We start from the raw sequence: 16,470 nt of genomic DNA, 5'->3' as shown, positions 1-16,470 counted from the left end.
TTTTGGGGTATGAGAGGAGACAAGGAAATGGTGATGAAGTCCTTTTGGACAGAAGATTAGAGGAAGGGAGCTGGAGCCCATATCCTGTAGAAGAAGAAATCAAAGTCCTCACAGGAGACAAGAGAGGATAGCCCTTGTATTCCTCAGGAACAAGGCAAGGAGTCAGAAATCTGGTCCCCTTACAAAGGGCAGCATGTGAGACAGAGAGCATAGGAGAGCATGCTTGAGGCTGCAGGAATTGGAGAGGAGGAGTAGTTGTGTTAGTCTATTTGAGATGTCGGTGGTGTCTCTTTCAGACTCTTATCAGCATGCCTTTGCAGAGTCAGAGGAATTGCAGTGTTTGTGGCAGAAATGCAGGGCCCATGGCAGGAATTCCCAGTAGTGTTAGGAACTGCAGCACATTATGAAACTGCAATTCGCAAGGCTGAGAATAAACCCTGGACTCCATATTTGCCCACAAGTCACATAGGTCTGCTCACTCATAGGTAAATGATGGCAGAAAGATCACAGCCAGGGATGGAGAAAATCTAAGTCTGGCCTTTGTTTATGGTCCAGGCAATCCTTATTTGTACAGCATGCTGTCAGCAAGTATTTTCCTCCTTTCACTCCTCTATCTTTCTTTCCTCTGACTTTCTTTTCTGGCAGCACTTATACTAGACACTGTAGTATATTCCTTGCTACTAACTGATGGTAAGACAAGTGCAGTGTACCACATGCCTCTGACAGCCTTGAGTTTTGGGAGGGATTCATTTGCCAGTCTCAGACCAGCTTCTGAGATACATTGTCCTTTACAAATAAATATATTACCTTTATTGTGGAGGACTCAGCTGTGTCAGAGGAGCACAGCTGTTACTAATTACATGCCATGGCTGCATATTCATCTACCTGCTTTCCCTTGTTCTCACCTGAAACTTGTTTTGCCTGAGTTCATCTTTAATCAGTGGTCTGTGATTGGATCCAGCCTCAGAACAATTGCTATGCCAGTGATGATATTTCTTTGCCTTTGAGAGTACATAGATCTATAAACTATCTGTGATGTGCCTATTTCACCAGTGGTTGTATAAAGTTGTTGATAAGGACTGAGACAAAATCTGTCAGAAGTCAGTAAGCCTAGAAGTCTAGGTGGTGGAGGCACTGCCTGGAAGTTTTGGTGACAGAGGCACTGCCTAGAAGGGGGTGGAGGCAGTTTTCCAGCATCATCTGCTGAATGTCCTCCCTCAGGGAAGGCAATAACTATGACAGCACACAAATTCAGATGGACCTGACTCCTTTGGTTCATCTTTTCTCCCATACTGGAGCTATGGGACAGCATGGGCATCCAGTCCACATAGTTTCTTACTCTGGGAAGCAAAGGGATACAACACAGAGCACAGAGTTTTACCCTTGTATCTCTTTTCTAAGAGGCAACACATGTGCATACAGGAACAGGAATGCAAAGAATGATGTCCTGGACAGGCAAAAGAAACGCTCTCTTATACTTCTGTATACCCAGAACACTCTAAAAGATCTGCATCTGGAAAGATTGACTCGATTCAGCTTGCAAAAGCATTATGCTGCTGTAGCACGTGATCTTCTTCTTTTTTTAAATATGAAAATAGATACAAACAAAGGAACCAAATGCTCAAGCATGGCTATAGCCTCCCTTTCAGGTTTTGGAAGTCCAGCGTGTTTTGGAAAATTTCAGGTCTCATGATGAAACAAAGTGTTTTTAGCAGCTACTATTCATAGTAAAAAATAGATTCTACAATTAGTTTCAACACCTGATTTTACAATCAGGAAGCAGTTTGTTGTGGAAGGAGCTAAAACAGGATGTTTAGCCTAAAATGGTTTGGTAAAAGAGAGGAAGCCTTTCTCTGTGGACAGTCCAGTGAGCAGACAGGCTGAAGAGCATAGTAGTCAGCACTGTGGGGTTGGCAGGCTTTTCCACTGTGATTCATGGTGGGAGGGAAAGCCGCATCTTTGCCTTCGGGCTTGTATTCACTTGAAAGACATTTGAGGTAAAAGAAGAGTGTAAATTTGTAGTGTATATATATATATATATATATATATATATATATATATATACTCTATATATATATTCTCTCTCTCTCTCTCTCTCTATATATATATATATCCATATGTGGACACATTTCTTCCATAATAAGATTAAAAGAAAACCAGTGAAGAAGTCTGCTGAAGAAGAAGTATACAACTGAATACATAGAATAAACCAGGTTGGAAGAGACCTTCAAGATCATCGCGTCCAACCCATCAACCAATCCAACACCACCTAAACAACTAAACTGTGGCACCAAGCACCCTGTCAAGTCTCCTCCTGAACACCTCCAATGATGGCGACTCCACCACCTCCCCAGGCAGCCCATTAAAGTGGGCAATCACTCTCTCTGTATAGAACTTTAAACTGGAGGCATCTATGATGAAATGGGATATTTTACAGCTTTATAGTTCTCATTTTTTAGATGACAGTGTAGGGCTCAGTTTAGGAAATTAGGAATTTCTACATTTTCACAATTATGAAGAATAGATTTTTGTCTTCAAAGCTTCAAAAAATTGTTGTTCTCAATTTTAGTAACTTCGTAAATTTATGAAAAATGCAAGAACCATTACTTACCAGTTTTCCAACTCAAACCCCATAAATCTAAATGTCACTTAGAAGAAGCAATCTCTATTTTGGCAGATCACATTTAGTTTTCTAGCAATAACAAATAAATGACAGTGTCCAGTTCTGGGCCCCTCAGTTTAGGAAGGAGGTTGACTTGCTGGAGCGTGTCCAGAGAAGGGCAACAAAGTTGGTGAGGGGTTTGGAGCACAAGCCCTATGAGGAAAGACTGAGGGAGCTGGGGTTGCTGAGCCTGGAGAGGAGGAGACTCAGGGGTGACCTTATTGCTCTCTACAACTACCTGAAGGGGGGTTGTAGTGAGGCAGAGGTTGGTCTCGTCTCCCAGGCAACCAGTACCAGAACAAGAGGACACAGTCTCAGGCTGCATCAGGGGAGGTTTAGGCTGGAGGTTAGGAGGAAGTTTTACACAGAGAGAGTGATTGCCCACTGGAATGGGCTGCCCGAGGAGGTGGTGGGGTCGCCGTCGCTGGGGGTGTTTAGGGCGAGGCTTGACAGGATGCTTGGTTGCATGGTTTAGTTGATTGGGTGGTGTTGGATGATAGGTTGGGCACGATGACCTCGAAGGTCTCTTCCAACCTGGTTTATTCTATTCTAATTTGTATCTTATTATAATTTAAGCCCAGTAATGTTTAATGAATGTACATATTTGTTGCTTCTATTAATCGTTATGAGAAATAATTGTCTAACTGGTTACAAACCAAAGAATTAATTACCTTGCAATATTGTAGCTGTTTACATTTATTATTTCATTTATAATTTACAGATTGTCACAGATGTGCATGGACTGTGTATTACAATATGTCCAGGCACAAATCCAGGCTGGGCAGTGACTGGCTGGAAAGCAGTCCTGAGGAGAGGGACCTGGGAGTGCTGATGTACGAGAAGCTCAAGATGAGCTCTCAGTGTGCACTTGCAGCCCGGAAAGCCAATCAGATCCTTGGCTGCATCAAGAGAAGTGTGGTCAGCAGGTCAAGGGAGGTGATTCTCCCCCTCTACTCAGCTCTGGTGAGATCCCACCTGCAGTACTACATCTAGTTCTGGAGCCCCTATTACAAGAGGGATAAGGACGTGCTGGAACGTGTCCAGGAAAGGGTCATGAGGATGATCAGAGGGCTGGAGCACCTCTCCTATGAGAACAGACTGAAAGAGTTGGGGCTGTTCAGTCTGGAGAAAAGAAGGCTCCAAGATGACCTAATTGTGGCCTTCCAGTATCTGAAGGGGGCCTACAAGAAGGCTGAGGAGGGACTTCTCAGGATCTCAGGTAGTGATAGGACTAGGGGGAATGGAATGAAGCTGGAGGTGGGGAGATTCAGGCTGGATGTGAGGAGGAAGTTCTTCACCATGAGAGTGATGAAGCCCTGGAATGGGTTGTCCAGGGAGGTGGTTGGGGTGCCGTCCCTGGAGGTGTTTAAGCCCAGGCTGGATGAGGCTCTGGCCAGCCTGATCTGCTGTGAGGTGTCCCTGCCCAGGGCAGGGGGGTTGGAACTAGATGATCCTTGTGGTCCCTTCCTACCCTGACTGATTGTATGATTCTATCTAAAGTTAACTCTTCTGCACATGCTGCTTCCCTCTGGCTTCACTAAGCAAAATGTCTTAGAAAGGCCTGTCTCTCATTGCACAAAGGACAGTAGTTGAGAGTATTTAAGAGTATTTTAGCACCTAGAGAAGCACCAGAGAAGTCTACAACATATACTTAGAGCAACTTTATCCCCACCAAAATGTGGCCTTACAGCCAGCCTATATCTGAACAGAAAATACAAAGCCAAACCAACATTGGGTTTCAGTCTTGTCCCATCAATAAACATTCAGTACACATTTATTCACCAAACTGACAGTTTAAGCCCATTACACTTTCCAAGGACTCAGTCTTTTTCACCTTCTTTGTGCTCATATGGATTGGCTGTGGCCTAGCCAGAAAGTCAATACACTAGGCTCAGAGGAGGAGGGGATTAAAAAAACATGCACTGGAGAGGAGCCTAGGGCTAATCTTCAGTCTGCCATTTCATTTGAGGTGGGAGATCACGACAATATCAAAACTGTGATGTAAGGGCCTCCAAACTGTTGCACTGAAGCGTGCTGTGAACACTGCAGCAAGGTCTTACAGAGTTGAACCAAGGGTCTCTGAGGTAATAGGAGACAGGAGGGTAGCTGCCATGAAGCACCTTGGGGCAACAGGGGAGTACCCTTCTAATAAAGTGACATAGCTGACAGAAAGGCTGAGGTGCCTCTACAGCAATGCATGCAGCAGGGGCAACAAACAGGAGGAGTTGGAAGCCACCCTGCTACAGGAAAGCTATGGTAGAGTGGCAATTACAGAAACCTGATGGGATGAATCCTATGACTGGGAGTGGAGCTATCAATGGCTACAAGCTGTTCAGAAGGGACAGGAGAGGAAGAAGAGTGGAGGTGTTGCACTCTATATAAAGAAGTGGATAGAGTGTGAAGAGTTGTCACTAAAGAATGGCCACGAGCAGGTCGAAAGTTTGTGAGTAGGTATTAGGGATAGCAACAACAAAGGGAGCCTTGTGATAGGAGTCTACTATAGGCCACCCAACCAAGCAGTTCCTATCGATGAAGCATTCTTACTGCAGCATGAGGAGACATCACAGTCATAGGCTGTCATCCTGCTGGGGTATTTTAACCACGCTGACATCTGTTGGAAAAGCAACATGGCTGGCTGCAGGCAATCCAGGAGGCTCCTAGAGTGCCTAGATGCCAGTTTCTTGAGACAAGAAATTAACAGCCCTACACAAGGGGATGCATTATTGGACCTGTTGGTCACAAATGGTAGTGAAGTCATCAGGGATGTCAAAGGCAGCCTGAGCTGCAGTGATCATGCACTAGTGCAATTCACTGTCTTAAGGGGTATGAGGCCCATGAGAAGCACAGTTAGGCAAAATTTTAGGAAAGCAAACTTCCAATTTTTCAAGGAATCAGTAAATATGACCACATGGAAAACAGCCCTCAGGGGCAAAGGAGCAAAACAGAGCTGGCAGATCTTTAAGGATGCTCTCTGTAGAGAACAAAAGATCTCAATCCCCACATGTAAGAAATCTGCAAGGAAGGCAAGAAACCACCATGGCTGAGTTGTGACCTGCTGGTCAAACTAAAGCAAAAGTTGTGGTTTCACAGGAAATGGAAGAAGGGACAGGCATCCTGGGATCCTGGGAAGAGTATAGGGATGTTGCCCAGTTGTGTAGGGATGAGGTCAGGAAGGCCAAGGCACAGCTGGAAGGGAACCTGGCCAGGGATGCAAAGATGAGGTAGTTTTAGGTCTTAGTGTCTTATAGACCACCCAACCAGGATGAAGAGGTTGATGAATTATTCTATAGGCAGCTAGAGGCTGTCTCAAGATCACCAGACCTTGTTCTTATGGGCAATTTTAACCTGCCTGATATCTGCTGGGAACTTAACACAGCAGAGAGGAGGCAGTCGAGAAGGTTCTTAGAGTGTATGGAGGGTAACGTCTTATCACAGCTGCTGCATGAGCCTAGCAGGGGTAAGGCTTTGCTTGAGCTCCTTTTTACCAATAGGGAAGGGCTGGTGGGAGATGTGGTGGTTGGAGGCTGTCTGGGGTCCAGTGACCATGAAATAATTGAGTTTTCAATATGCAGTCAAGCTAAGAGGGGCAGCAACAAAACCTCCACTCTGGACTTCCGGAGGACAGACTTCAGGTTACTCAAGGAACTAATTCAGAAGGCACCTTGGGAAACAGCCCTTAAAAACAAAGGGGTCCAGGAGGGCTGGACCTGCTTCAAGAAAGAACTCTTGAAGGGGCAGGAACAGGCCGTGCCAATGTGCCGGAAGATGAGCCGCCGGGGCAGACGGCCAGCCTGGATGGGCAATGAACTTCTGAGTGGATTAAGAGAAAAAAAGAGGGTGTATCATCTTTGGAAGAAAGGTGAGGTAACCCATGAACTGTTTAAGGGTGTTGCTAGTTATGCAGGAAAAAAAAATAGGGAGGCAAAAGCCCATTTAGAGCTTAGACTGGCCTCTGCTGTGAAGGATGACAACAAAAAATCCTTCTATAAACATACTAATAGCAAGAGCAGGGGCAAGGACAACCTCCACTCCTTGGTGGACATGGAGGGGAGCACAGTAACTAAAGATGAGGAAAAGGCAGAGGTACTTAACACCTCTTTCCTCAATTTTTAATAACAAGATAGGTTGTCTTCCAGACAACTGGCCTGTTGAGCTTGCAGTTGAAGACAGCAGTATAGATCCTCTGTAATCCAGGAGGAAGCAGTTACACACCTCCTTAGCCACTTGAATCCTCACAAGTCCATGGGAGCAAATGGGATCCATCCTAGGGGGCTGAGAGAGCTGGCAGATGAGGTGGCCAAGCCACTCTCCATCATTTACCACCAGTCCTGGCTCACTGGAGAGGTCCCAGATGACTGGAAGCTGGCCAGTGTGGTGCCCATCCACAAGAAGGGCCAGTTGGATGAGCCAGGGAATTCCAGACCTGTCAGCCTGACCTCAGTGCCAGGCAAGATTATGGAACAGGTCATCTTGAGTGCAATCACACAGCACTTACAGGATGGCCAAGGGATCAGGCCAAGCCAGCATGGATCTAGGAAGGGCAGGTCCTGCCTGACCAACCTGATCTTCTATGATCAGGTGACCCACCTGGTGGATGGGGGAAGGCTGTGGATGTAGTCTACCTGGACCTCAGCAGGACCTTTGACACTGTCCCCCATAGCAAACTCCTGGCAAAGCTGTCAGCCTGTGGCTTGGACAGCAGCACTCTGCACCAGGTGGAGGGCTGAACTCCAAGAATGGTGGTGAATGGTGCCACATCCTGGTGGCAGCCAGTCACTAGTGGTATCCCCCAGGGATCAGTGCTGGGTCCCATGCTCTGTAACATCTTTATCAATGATCTGGATGAAAGTATTGAGTCCACCAGCAGCAAATTTGCAGATGACACCAAGCTGGGGGCAGGAGTTGATCTGTTTGAGGGTAGAGAGGCTCTGCAGAGGGACAGTAGGCTGAACACAAGGCAGCAGTGTTCCCAGGTGGCCAAGAAGGCCAATGGCATCCTGGCCTGCTCAGGAATAGTTTGGCTAGCAGGAGCAGGGAAGTCATTCTGCCCCTCTCCTCAGCACAGGTTAGGACACACCTGTGTCCAGTTCTGGGCCCCTCAGTTAGTTTAGCAGTTTGGGCCAGGTGCCCCCTGCTGTGCCTATATGAGAAAAACCTCCTGTGTCCTGAAGGGGTCCAGCCCAGTGGGTGGACACAGGAAGCTACGTATTTCTTCCCATAATATCCTGCTCCCTACAAAAGCCACATGTAGGGTCTGGCACTTCCTCTTTCTTCCCCCCCCCCCCACCTGGTAATGGGGGGAGCTGTCTCGAAGCCTTTTTTCGGGCCTGGCCAGGGCCAGGGCCAGGGGGGAGGGCAATCTCAGATCTGGCCAGCTGAGATCAGCCTAACAGTGGAGGAGGGGGGGAAGAAAGAGCCCTGGGGATTTTGGGTGTACCCTCAGGTGGGGATGGGATATTTCTGGGTATGCTTTCTGATCTCTTTTGTCACTCTGCTTCTGGTTCTCTGTAAAACATTCACTGCTTTCCATTTAAACTTTCCACCACTTTTGCAATCCGTTTGTCTGAGTTTCATTTTTGCCTGTGGTGGGGAGGGGGGTTGGCCTCAACCCATCACAGTTAGGAAAGATGTTGACTTGCTGGAACATGTTCAGAGAAGGGCAACAAAGCTGGTGAGGGGTTTGGAGCACAAGCCCTATAAGGCTGAGGCTGAGGGAGCAGGGATTGCTTAGCCTGGAGAAGAGGAGGCTCAGAAGAGACATTATTGGTGTCTGCAACTACCTGAAGGGAGGCTGTAGCCAGGTGGGGGTTGGTCTCTTCTTCCAGGCAACTAGCACCACAACAAGAGGACACAATCTCAAGCTGTGCCAGGGAAGGCTTAGGCTGGATGTTAGGAAATGGTTCTTCATAGAATGAGTGATTGGCCATTGGAATGGGCTGCCCAAGGAGATGGTGGAGTCACCATCACTGGAACTGTTTAGGAAGAGACTTGATGGGGTGCTTGGTGCCATGGTTTAGTTGATTAGATGGTGTTGGTGTTGGGTGATAAGTTGGACTTGATGATCTCAAAGGTCTTTTCCAACCTTGTTAATTCTATTCTATTCCATTCTATTCTATTCTATTCTATTCTATTCTATTCACAGAATCACAGAATCACCAAGGTTGGAAGAGATCTCAAAGATCTATTCTATTCTATTCTATTCTATTCCATTCCATTCCATTCCATTCCATTCCATTCCATTCCATTCCATTCCATTCCATTCCATTCCATTCCATTCTAAACAATAACTGTGCTACAAACAAAAGTTTCTGCTGGTCACATCTGCATGAGATCATAGAATCATAGAATGGCTTCGATTGGAAGTGACCTCAAAGGTATCTACTCCAGCTCCTCAACCAGACTCAGGTGCTCAAGGCCTCAGCCAGCCTGATCAACGGATCAGCCCCAGGGAGGAAGCAACCACAACCTCCCTGGGCAATCAATTCTAGAGCCCCACCATTCCCCTACTCAAGAACTTTTTCCTAAGATCCAGTCCAAACCTACTCTATCTCATCTTAAAACCATTCCCTCTTGTCCTATTACTAGACACCCTTATGAAAAGTCCCTCTCCAGCCTTCCTGTCGGATCCCTTCAGGTATTGGAAGGCAGCTATAAGGCCTTCCCCAAGTCTTCTTTTCTCTAGGCTGCACAACCCCAGTTCCCTCAGTCTATCCTCACAGCAGAGGTGTTCCACCCCTTAGATCATCTTTTTGGCCCTCTTCTGGACTCACTTCAACAGCTCTGTGTACTTCTTATTATGGGGATCCCAGAACCTAATGCAATACTCAAGGTGTCCTTACAATTTTCTTTCTTTCTGCTGTCAAATCTGTCCCTAAATCTTCTAGCTTCCTATTGCATTTCAGGCTGTTTTTATTTATTACATTTTATTGGTCACTTCACTGTATCAGTCATAAGTAGTAGTTCTACATACAGGGACAAATACATAACATCAAAACACTCGCTCTGCCCAAAACTTTTGATCATTCAACAAGTACATGCTGAGACCAAAGGGAGGAATGGGAGGAAGATGACCAATGAGAGGGAGTTAAATGCAGTTAGTGGCCAGTCAGAAGTGGTGTTCCCCAGGGCTCAGTACTGGAGTAATTTCTGGTCAACATCTTCATCAACTATTTGGATGAGGAGATCAAGTGCACCCTCAGTAAGTCTGCAGAGAAAATTAAGCTGGGTGAGTGTGTCTATCTGCTGGAGAGCAGGGAGGCTCTGCAGAGATCTTGATAGGCTGAGTATATGAGCTGAGGCTAACAGCATGAGATTAAACAGAGTACTGTACTTGGGCCACAACAACCCCATGCAAAGTTACAGGCTTGGGGAAGAGTGGCTGAAAATCTGCTCATTGGAAAAGGACTTGGGGGTATAGATTGATCACCAGCTGAATATGAGCTAGCAATGTGCCCAGGTGGTCAAGAAGGCCAGTGGCATACTAGCCTGAATCAGGAATTGTGTGGTCAGCAGGTCTAGGGATGTGACTGTTCCCCTTTACTCAACACTGGTGAGGCACCTCAGATACTCTGATCAGTTTTGAGCCACTCATTCCACAGACATTAAGGTGCTGCAGCATGTTCAGGTAAGAGTAACTAAGCTGGTGAAGGGCTTTGAGCACAAGTATTACAAGGAATGGCTAAGGGAATTGGGGATGTTTAGACTTCAAAACAGGAGGCTGAGGCGACACCTCATCGACCTCTACAACTACCTCAAAGGAGGTTGGAGGGGAGTGGGGATCAGTTTTTTCTCATGTGCAACAGGTTGCAGGGCAAAAGCAAATGGCCTCAAGTTATGCAGGGAAGATTCAGGTTGGATATTGGGAAAAATTTCTTTACTAAAAAGGGTTATCAGGCATTGGAACAGGCTGCCCAGGGAGGTGGTAGAGTCACCATCCCTGAAAGTATTTAAAAGATGTGTGGATGTGGTGTCTAGGGACATGGTTTGGTGGTAGTGGTTTAGCAGTAGTGGTCTAGCTGTAGCTGGGGGTCTGTGAGCTCTAGGCAAGCAGCTGGACTTCATGATCTCAAAGGTCTCTTCCAGCCTCAACAGTTCCGTGACTCTATAATTCAGGTAAATAACAGTCATAGCCCTGCTGTCCTGGCTAGTATGAGCCATTACATTCCCTATTGTTGTCTCACTCTTTTGCCCTTTCTCTTTTTCACGTTTTAATGCTACATAAGTATTAATCATGTTACAAAGTGCTCTTTCCTTACACACTATACATCCTTACTACTCACAGGAATATATTTTGCCAAGCATCAGCAGTATGTTTATAATTAAGATTTAATATGCATTACACTCTTGAAACAACAGCATTATCATGAATAAACATTTAATGTTCCTTTTTTCTACTAGTGGAACAATTTTAATCCTTTACTTAAAATGTAAAATAAATGTGATTATCAGTGAGTACAGTCATTCATTTGTGCTAGCACTCCAACATGTATAGAATAGAATAGAATAGAATAGAATAGAATAGAATAGAATAGAATAGAATAGAATAGAATAGAATAGAATAGAATAGACCAGGTTGGAAGAGACCTTCAAGATCATTGCATCCAACCCATCAACCAACCCAAGCAGTCTGTGTGGTCAACCCCTAAAGTTGTATGCTGCAAGCTTCTCTTTGTAAATAGTACAGTTTCTTACTTGCATAGCAATTTTGAAGCACTTTGGTCATGGATTAGCATGCCAGTATGTGACAAATGCCCAAGGTAAACATCAAAGGCCACTAAATCTGAGTAAATTTAAAATCAAGATGGGCAGATTCATAAGCACAAGGAGCAACTTGGAAACAGAGCTAGCAACATGAATGGTAGCTTGTAAAAGTCAAAACTTGCACTCATGGTTTATGAGAAAGTTGGTGAGCTATTCTTTCTATCAGGTTTTAATTTCATTTTCTTTGGTTAGGTTTTGGTAAGACAGAGAAAGCATTCTTCTGAAGTCAGAAATTTCTTTATATTGTCCTTTATTCAGCATTCAAAGAAATAACAGAAGTATGAAAACCTTAATTTGAAAAAATTATTATCTAAGAATCTAAGTATATTGTTATGCACTTCTCTCACCTATCACCATCTCATCTCAGATAAGTCAATATTTTCTAATGTATTCCTGTGGATTTAATGGAGCACATTCTTCTCATCTTGTTAGCAAGTCGATTCTCAACAGATTTCAGACCTATGGTAAAAGTAATGAAAAGCAGCAGAAGGAAGAAACGAGCTCTTTTGCAAACCTAAAGGTTGCTTTAGACACTCATAAAACTTTCTTGCACCAAATGTTACACAGCCAGGATTTGCAAGTGTGGGAGGTGTTGAGAAAATTATGTACTGCCCAATATAGGCTTCTTTCCTTTTTGTCTTTTCAGTTTGTGATATGATTTAAAGACAAATTGATGATCCATAGGATGTTGAGGAGTTAGGGCACCACCTCATAATTGTTTTGCCATTTCAGTCTTTTTGCTGTTTTAAAAGAGAAAAAAAGAAAAAAACCACAAACAAAAAAATTCCACCACCCAAAATACCCAAACAACTTCAAGACTGATTTTCATTGTTTTTCTGTTTAATATAACACGTACATTCTTCCCATCTTCTCAATTGTTAAACTCACTGACTGCCTCATAGCTCCTGCTTAGTACAGTCTCCTGGGGTATTTTTTCCACTTTCCTGACTGGGATTTCAAAATGAGGAAAGAAGAAATGGATCACAGAGAATCATCCAGACTTTACAGTGAACTCCATGCATGCTTGGATTTGCACAGTTTATTTCCTAATAATAAAGGGGAAAGGAGGTGAGTTCTGCAGAAATAACACATGCACAGTACCACCATTCAAAGAAGTACCAATACACTAGAGATAAGTGCACTATTGTCTGCTTCTGCTCTGTCTGCCTAAGGAATGTGATTCTCATTAATCTGAAGGGGCGAATGCTGCTCACATTTTACCATTTCCTGCTTATGTTGATGACATTCCTGTAAGGCAAGTGACATGGAGAAGGAGAAGCATATGCAGCTTCATTTCCTTTACTCACTAATACCTGTTCATTATGCCCCAGTGAATTACTTGATTTTCCAGGAATCCTGCCTTACTAGGAGGAAAGAGAGGTAAAGCGTGGATTTGCAAAGGGAATGACATTTCTGGGAAGGCCACTTAAGAAGTGGGAGAGCACAAAATCTGCTAGTTCACTCAGTCAGATGCTTCTACTGCTTTCACAGGGAAATAAAAACACTGAAGGAAATAGCAGAAGTTTTAAGAAGCTGAGTTTTTCTTTCTAAGTCAGAGAATCTGAGACAAAATTGCAAAAAAGCACAACCTACCTTGTTGTAAGAGTTTAGCACAAAGGCTAATCTGCCTGCTCCCCCAATACAAAAGTGAGGGGAACAGTAAAACACATAACTCAGGGCTGGGATAAAGAGATAAGAGTTTAAGAGGACTGCCTCAGGGCTGGGATAAAGAGATAAGAGTTTAAGAGGACCGCCATTTGGCAAGAGAGCTGCTCAGGACCGCCAACAGATGGAGTGCATCCGTCCCAGAGGGGGAGAAAAATCCTAGCGCATGATAACAGCCTGTCCCACAGAGGGAAACGGGTTCTAGGAAGGGAGTTGGCAGGTCTCATTGACAGAGCTTTAAACTAGATTTGAAGGGGGAAGAGACTGAAACCAGTCCCCCCAGACTGGAGTCTGGGGGTGGTAAGCTGGAGTCAGGGGTGAAACCAGCAACCCAGCTGAAGTGCATGTACACTAATGCATGCAGTATGGGAAACAAACAAAAGGAGCTGGAAGCTCCTTTCCTGCTGTTTGGTACAGCAGGAAAATTATGATGTAGTTGCCATCACAGAAACCTGGTAGGATGACTCACATGACTGGAGCACTGTAATTGATGGCTACAGCCTCTTTAGGAGAGGCAGGCAAGGGAGAAGGGGTGGAGGGGTGGCCCTGTATATCAGGGAGGCTCTAGACACCATGAAACTAGAGATTAAGGATGATCAAGTTGAGTGCCTATGGGTGAGAATTAGAGGGAAGGACAACAAGGCTGACATCCTGGTTGTAGCCAGGTGGGGTTGGTCTCTTCTCCCAGGCAATCACCAACAGAACAACAGGACACAGTCTCAAGCTGTGCCAGGGGATGTTTAGGCTGGGTGTTAGGAAGAAGTTCTTCATAGAAAGAGTGATTGGCCATTGGAATGGGCTGCCCAGGGAGGTGGTGGAATCACCATCACTGGAAGTGAGGTGAGTGAGGTGACTGGATGAGGCACTTGGTGCCATGGTTTAGTTGATTAGATGGTGTTAAGTGATAGGTTGGACTTGATGATCTCAAAGGTCTTTTCCAACTTTGTTAATTCTATTCCATTCAATTCTAATGTAACAGAAGATATCATAAGCACAATGCATAATTACCTTAGCTGATAACCTAATTAATCTAATAATACAGTACGTGGTTACCTTAGTTTAACATATTTGCAGAAGCAGCACAGTGAAATACACAGGGGGGGAAAACCAACCAACCAACCAAACACAACAAACAAACAAAACCACACAAAACCCCACAACATAAACCACAAAGCCAAAACCAGCAGCTACCCAACTCCCACCTGTTCCGCTGCTGTGCCTTGCAGAAAAAGCCAACAGCCAAGAAACTGTAATCCAGAAGCAGCAACTGGAACAGGAAGCCTCTCATGTTGCAAACTGAACTTCAGCCCCCATAACACTTTGCTCCAGTTAGCACTTTCACTTTTTGAAGCTGGCATGACTGCAGCATGTTATGAATAGCAGCAGCAGGTTCAACTCAATCCATGACACTTGTAGAAGCCCAGCCATATTCTTTAATTCTCAGTTTTTGAACAGCTCAAACTGGATGCAACACACTCCATCACATGCCAGTTCACATCCGAGACTTGAGCATTAAAAAAATCTACTTGTAGGCATCACATGGTCTCACAGTTTGGATAAATGTAAAAGACAAGAGGTCTCCAACTCATTTTGTGCAGTGATTTATTTAAGATGTTCCTCCTTGTGAGAGACTAAATCTTGTCTCTCTTGATGTGACTCAACAAAGATAAAATTACCTTTGCTGCTTGCCCAGACAGTAGCTGATGTGTATTGGGCAGATGCCACTGGATAACGACACTCTGGAATGTGCATAGACAACATCATCTGTACCCATCAGCACTCCAGAAGGGGAGGATGGTGCAAAGAACAATGGATTCACCACCTGGACACATACCTAAAAAACTGTACAAAAGACCTGAGCAACTACTGACTCAGTAGAAGGAAAACACCTGAAGAAAAACAAAGAAAATACAAGAGAAAAGGATGGAGACATAACCATGTAGCCTGGAAGAAGCAGACCAGGAGGAATCCTCTCTCCATGTCCTAAGTTCCACCTGATGCAACTCATGGAGCTGAAGAGGCTGCTCAGAGAAGGACTTGTACTTGAACTTTGGGATCCCTCCCTCCCCTCCTCCAGTGGAGGACAGCACAGCCAACAAGGATGACATCGCCTCCATGCCAAAGTGGCAGCACCCTTCCTCCACAGACCCAAACAGTCTTGGGGGGCAAGAGGTGTGGTAATATAATTCCTTTCCACTTCTTTCTCCCTCTTCTCCCTCTCTCTATTTTTTTTCCCTCTCTCTCTCTCTCCCTTCTGTTCCATCCACATTATTCTGTTAATAAATAGCCTCGCTGTTGATATTTTGGCCTCGTTTGTGCCTCTAATTTCGTAACACAGGAATATTCAAAATAACTGAGTCTCTTTCCCTCTCTGGACCGTGACACTCCTCTGCCTCTTTCTGAAGATCACTGAAAATTTCACTCATCGCAGATGACCTCATTCTCAGAAAAACAGACGGAATGCTGTAGAGCTCATTCCAGCTGTCTTGCATGGTTGATAAGTGGCTAGGAAACCTTTGAAAAATCATAAAACTTTTCAAATATCTTTAAAAGCTGTTTTTCATGTTTGCCCTAACCAAGTAATAATAATTCTTTAAAAACTGCAGGCAGCAAGATCCAATCAATAGACCATTCAGGTACTGATAGCATCAGGATAAGTTTAAACAGTAAAGAAATTGTGAAACCTTTAACTTTTACATTTTCAGACAAGAAAAAAAATCAAGAAAGTTGTGTTATTTATTTCACAAGCCTATCCTGAAGTAAACTTAATTCTTTCTTGTCATAAGCAAAGTCTGCTGCTTGCATAAATATGAAAACTTTAGGTTACTATGGTACTTACTTTATCATAAAATCATGATTCCTATTCTTTGGATTGAAAGCTAGTTTACATAATATAGCTATTTTCTTTTGCTTGACTTGCATAGGGTAGCTCCATGGTTCTACCAAATTCCTGAGGAACAAATTAATCTGTGGTTATTAAGAATGATTGTCTGAAGGCAACCACTGACATATGAAGTTCCCAGACTGTTAATATATGGGAAGCTGGGAGACTCCTTATATCACAAAGATCACAAGACCAAATGAAATTTTTGAGAAGTCACAGAGAAGTAGATTTTGTGGATTAGGGAAAGTCCCTATCCAGGCTCACTTTTATTTATAATTACTATGTTCTAGCAGATTGAAAAACTCTAGAAGGAGAATGATGCTGTTCTGTAATGTTTTAGAAGAGGGCTGCCCAGGGAGGTGGTAGAGTCACCGTCATTGGAGGTGTTTAGGAGGAGACTTGATAGGGTGCTTGGTTGCATGGTTTAGTTGATTAGGTGGTGTTGGATGATAGGTTGGACGTGATGATCTCGAAGTCTCTTCCAACCTGGTTTATTCTA

The sequence above is a fragment of the Dryobates pubescens genome, chromosome Z, assembly GCF_014839835.1.
Source record: "Dryobates pubescens isolate bDryPub1 chromosome Z, bDryPub1.pri, whole genome shotgun sequence".
In the NCBI taxonomy this organism is placed as follows: domain Eukaryota; kingdom Metazoa; phylum Chordata; class Aves; order Piciformes; family Picidae; genus Dryobates; species Dryobates pubescens.
The sequence above is the reverse complement of the archived record's forward strand: the minus strand, read 5'-3'. Positions refer to the sequence as shown.